Below are 6,253 nucleotides of genomic sequence, written 5' to 3'. Positions count from 1 at the left end.
CTCTAGAGAGCATTCCTGCATCTACCCCCAGGCATGGCACTGGGGACACCAGGACAAAGGCGTGCCTGCCTCAAGGGGATCGCAGGTTAATGGAAAAAAAACAAAGTGGTACAACAGGAAAGAACCACCCATTGTGATATGAGCCATCATGGTATGAGGTCAGGGTGCTAGAGGGAGCTCCAAAGGGGGGCCCTGTGGGTAACCTGGGAACTGGACAGCATCTGGGAAGAAGTGATGTCTTAGCTGAATGTTGATGGTTGCCGAGAAGTTAACCAGGCAAATATAACAGAGAAATGGTCCAGAAGTAGGAGTAAGATGTTCAAAGGCCGGAAGCGGAAGAGATTGTGGTACCTTTTGGACTCAGAAGTACTGAGGGCCCTTCCTTATGGCTGGAGCAGAGGCAGGGTGAGAGGCGAGCCCGAAGAACCAGGAAGTGACCAGGTCATGATGCGCCCGTGTGTCCCTAGAGGGATGTGGACCAAATTGACAGCTCCAGGGAGCCTTAGTCCAAGTCACTGTCATCCCTCACTTGAGCTGCTGTGGTTGCATCCTTCCTGCATCCCTCCTCTGCTCCCTTTCCCCTGCAGTCCATTCCCAGGAAGCAGCAAGGGTAAGATTGTATTGTGACTGCCCCTGGCTTCACTCACTTCATTAAGATCTGAGACACTTTACATGCCTACAAATCCTCACCTCCTCCAGGCTGCCGATGGCAATCACTCACTAAATGATGCCGTGCACTCTTTAGGACTCTGCAGACGTAATCAGAACAAATGGGTCCAAGGTAAGGAGACAAGATTTCAGCCTAAAAGACAGAACAATGCTCTAATGTAAGCTCTGTGAGAGCAGGACCACATCCATGTTGTTCCCTTTGGTATCCCCAGTGCCCGCCACAGGGTGAGGACACACTGTTGACTGAATGTGTAGTGAGACTTACAAGGGTGGAATGGGCAGCCTGTGAGGTCGAGAGTCACTCATCACTGGAAGTAATCAAGCCAACACTGAATGTCCACCTGCCCAAGACACAAGAGAGGGAAGCCTGCCCTGGGAGGATCACAGACGCATTGACCGCAGAGATCCCTTACAACTCGGGGATGGTTTGTGTTCTTTGATGACCCTTGTGAGACAGCAAATTCCTCCAGGGCAAGAATTGGGAACGAAGAAAACAGTGTCTCTAGAGATAAGGGCTACCAAACATAGTACTTTTATTATGTCTCGTGGGAAAAGAAAAACATTCAAAATGACTCAAAACTGAATATGATGAAAGAAAGTGAAATTTGGGATTTTCTCAGGAATCTAAGTTTAGAGATAAAGGAAAGCTTCACAGCCTGAATCTCAAAAAGATATTTGCACACCCATGTTCATGGCAGCGTTATTCACAGTACCCAAAACATGGAAGCAACCTAAGTGTCCACCCATAGATGAATGGATAAATGTGTGTGTGTGTGTGTGTGTGTGTGTGTGTGTGTGTGTCTGTGATGGAATATTATTCAGCCTTGAAAAAAGAAGGAAATTCTGCCAATTGCAACAACATGGATGAACCCGAAGGACATTATGCTAAGCAAAATAAGCCAGACACAGACAAATACTACAATACAAATATTTTCTTATATATGGGATCTAAAATAGTCAAACTCATAGGAGCAGAGAGTAGGATGGTGGTTGCCAGGGCCTTGGGGTGGGCTGGGAGGGGAATGGGGAGATGTTGGTCAAAGGATACAAACTTTCAGGTATAAGATGTTTAAGTTATGGGGACGTAATGTATAGCATGGTGACAAAAAATAATATTGTATTGCATACTTGAAATTCGCTAAGAGGGTAGATCTTAAGGGTTCTCACCACAAAAAAAAAATAGTAAAGGAGAGAAAGAAAATAGTAACTGTGCAAGGAGATGAATATGTTAACTGGCTTTATTGTAATGATCTTTTCACGATATATACATATATCAAAACATCAAGTTGTGTACCTTACAACTTTTATATGATTTAAATTTAAAAAAAAATTTTTTTTTTTTTGGCAGTATGCAGGCCTCTCACTGTTGTGGCCTCTCCCGTTGCGGAGCACAGGCTCCAGACGTGCAGACTCAGCGGCCATGGCTCACGGGCCTAGCCGCTCCCCCGCATGTGGGATCTTCCCGGACTGGGGCACAAACCCGTGTCCCCTGCATCAGCAGGCGGACTCTCAACCACTGCGCCACCAGGGAAGCCCCTAATTTTTAAATTATACTTCAAAAAATTGTGTGTGGGGAAGCTAGGAACCTGAGACTCCCATATAATTATGTTTTGCTTAATGGGCTTTTCTTTAGCAACTGCAGAAACTTTCATATTTTCCAATTGGAAAATTTCAAATATTATTTTCATTGTGGTAAAACATACATAACATAAAGTTTACCATTGTAACCATTTTTAAGTGTACAGTTCAGTAGCATTAAGTCCATTCACATTATTATGCAACCTCACTACTACCCATCTCCAAAACTTTTTCATCATCCCAATCTAAATATTTTTAAATATTAATATTTTATCTAGCAAATATGTTCAAAAGTTGGAGGTAAGCTATTAATCAGCAATTAGCTTTAAAAAAAAAAACAGGAAGACCAATAGAATGTTATTTTTTGCTCTAATCAAATGAAGTTGCTTTCAAAAGGAATAAAATAGCTGAATTTCCTGAGTAGGAAAAGAGCTTTCAAGGTATTTTCTGTTTATAAACTGATTTAAATGTCACTTATTTGAGTATCCAGAGATTAAAAACCATATAGATTTCATGCCTATCAATCACACTGGTCAATAAAACCCCCAGCACCTTCTATTCCCAGTCAATACATGAAGCTTTAGAAGCATAAGTTCCCCTGGAAAATCTTAAATCATCAGCCTCGGGTAATTTGGTTACTTGCTTTATTTGCACCTGTTTGAACTACAGTTGCTTTCACAGCAGGGGTATAATGAACTCCACGTGCGCATAGCAGAATCTCAGAGATAAGACTTGAAATCCATTAACAATCAAAGTCATTTTTGACAACAGAGCTAGTTTCTCTCTCTTCTCCAGCTGACCTCACCGGCCTCTCCACACAGATCTGCTTGCATGCTGGTCTCCTCTGCCAGAGACCAGTGCAGAGGTGGGCCCGGGCCACAAAAATCACAGACACCCAGGGTGCTCCATAAGACAGCCCATGACAGTACCTGACGAGTGTGCACAGCGGGGCCAGTCAGACCGATTATAATCAGCTTCATATTGTTTCATTTTACTTCCTCCATTTGCTAGAATCACCAAATTCAAAAGATTACTGGGCAGCAAAGGTGAATGAAGCAAACAGCTAATATCAGACACCATTTCAAAAGCAACTGCCTGGATAAAGCCTTTAATAGAGTTTCCCAGTTTACACCTCTGAAGATGAAGAAGGCAAGTTACCATGGAAACAGTCTCTTTAAAGAGAGACAGGCTCCTCTCCTGGTCTGAGCTTGTTCCAGAAGGGAGGAGGGTGGAGGGAGGTGGGAAAAAGCAGGCCAAGCATCTGTGACTAGAACAATGAAGGGAAGTTTTCTTCTCATTAAAATCTTACCAATGAAATACGCTTGGAGGGCCAGCACAAGACAATTTTTTTTTTCTTGGCTGTGCCATTGAAAAAACCTCATCAGATATTTTGAGACACTTAAGCAAAATGACATTTTATTGGTAGTTTCTTTAATTTTTTTTCTTTATTCAATTAGTGGCACATGCTGGTGACAAGTGAAACCTTCCAGTACCTGACATAAAAGGCAAAGAGGACTCACTTTTCCTGGTCTTCTATCACCAACACATACTGTCTGAGGTAACACGCCATTGGCTGCTTTTCTCTGCCTCTTCCCTGTTTATATATATATATCTATACATGTGTGTGTGTGTGTGTGTGTGTGTGTGTGTCTGTGTGTGTCTGTGTCTGTGTGTATACATACATTTAAAAGAATATATACAAAAAACCTAATTTAAAAATTGGACAAAGGACTTAAATAGCTATTTCTCCAAAAAAGATATACAAATGACCAATAAGCACATTAAATGATGCTCAACATCACTAACCACTAGGAAAATGCAAATCAAAGATATCACAATGAGATGCCACTTCACACCCACTAGGGGAGCTATTTTTAAAAAAAGAAAAAGAAAAAAAATAGAAAAGAAGTATTGTTGAAGATGTAGAGAAACTGGAAACTTTACACACTGATGGTGCAGCCACTATGGAAAATAGTATGTTACTTCCTCAAAAAATTAAACAGAATTACCACATGATCCAACAATTCCACTTCTGAGTATATACCCCAAAGAATTGGAAACAGAGACTTGAACAGATGTTTGCATACCCATGTTCATAGCAACAGTATTTATAATAGCTAAAGAGAGGAAGCAACCCAGATGTCCATTGATGGGTGAATGGATAAACAAAATGTGGTATATACATACAATGGAATATTATTCAGCCTTAAAAAGGAAGAAAATTCTGACACATGCTACAGTATGGTTGAACCTATTAGATATTATGCTAAGTGATCTAAGGCAGCCATAATACTGTATGATTCCACTTATATGAGGTACCTAGAGTAGTCAAAGTCACAGAGAAAGAGGGTAGAAGGGTAGTTGCCTGGGGCTGAGGGGAGGTGAGAGTGGGAAGCTAGTGTTAAATGGGTACAGAGTTTCAATCTTGGAAGAGGAAAAAGATCAAGAGACGGATAGTGGTGATGGTTGTACAGCAATGTGAATATACTTAATGCCATAAAACTGTACATGTTAAAGAGGTAAATTTTATGTGTATTTTAACACAATAAAAACTTTTAGATAAATATATATTTATATATGTATATGTACAGGAGTTCTTTTGTATACACAGATGTTTTGTATATGTAGATGTACAGGGATTTTGTTTTTGCTCTTGATTGCTTACTTTTGCTAAAAGAATTATGCTACACACGTGTTCCTTATGTAACAAACCCCAAACCTTAATGGTATAAAGCGACCATTTAATTATGCTTCGAATTAAGGATTCTATGGATCAGGGATTTGACCTGGGCAGAGAAGGGACAGCTGTCTCTTCTCCATGGTGTCTTGAGGCCTCCTCTGGGAAGACTCAAAGGCTGGAGCAAGAATCATCTAGAGGCTTCTTCACTTGACTGTCCTGCAGTTGCCGTTGGATCCTCACTTGGGCTGTTGACCAGAACATCCACATGTGGGCTCCCCACCTGGGCTGCTCCTTTGAGCTTCCTCATAGCATGGCAGCTGAATTCCAAGGGCAGCATTCCAAGAGAGCAGAGCAGAGTACATGGCTTTTTACAGCGTAGCCCCAAAAGTCACATTGCATCGTTCGGTATACTCAGTTGGTTGATGGAGGGGAGATGCCATTGTGCCCTCTTTGGAAAGTACAACCTGCCATAGCACACTGATTCGTCTTCTACCTGCTTTTACAATATCTCATTGACAATCCCTAAAAGTCAATAAAGATGTAATTTTTCAATTTTTCTCATTTCTTTATAATGACAAAATTACTTTGAATTCTAAAAGTAATGTAAGTATAGGAACAAAACTTGGAAAACATAAAAATCTATTCACAATATCCCCCCTTCAACCAATCATGGTAATCATTTTTAGACTTTTTATTCCATAATTTCCTCATAATGTTCATAGAGTTTATGTTTGTTTTTTAAAATTTCCCCTTAGCACATAAGCACCCAAATTCACATCTCAACATTAAGTTATCTTCTTTATTTTTCTTGTGTGGACAGAGCAAAAATAAGGGTAGTGTACACCACGGGATAAGGTCTTCAGGTAGGAACTTGCTTAGCCTGATCCTACTGACAACCACTAGGGAAAATCACATCAGGGCTCCAAGTCTTCCGTCTTCTTTCTAAGGGCACAAAGCAGAGACATGACACACTAACTCCGGAAAAGTCACGTCATGAGTGAGCTGTGCCTTCTGCCACGCTTGTGTAAGGAGCAGGTGACTGACCTCGGTGTGGAATACCAGCTGGTGACCTTTCACTGTTTTCTGCTACAAAGGCTTGGCTTTGGGGTTTCAACAAAATACGTGGATCTAGCAAGTAAAGTTTGGCAGAGCCTGTGTCTCCCAAACTCAACTCCAAACCATCGCTGGTTTTCATTGGCCTGCTGTGAAATGAGAAAAATAACAACAGTGGGGTGAGTTTTTCATGAAGCTAAATGGATTCAATTTTTTAAAAGCTGGGCTTTATTCAGAGATCATTCCTCTTTTAAAAATGTCAATATTGGGAAT

The sequence above is a fragment of the Lipotes vexillifer genome, unplaced genomic scaffold (genome assembly GCF_000442215.2).
Source record: "Lipotes vexillifer unplaced genomic scaffold, Lipotes_vexillifer_v1.1 scaffold1533, whole genome shotgun sequence".
NCBI classification, from domain to species: domain Eukaryota; kingdom Metazoa; phylum Chordata; class Mammalia; order Artiodactyla; family Lipotidae; genus Lipotes; species Lipotes vexillifer.
This window is presented reverse-complemented; position numbering follows the sequence as displayed.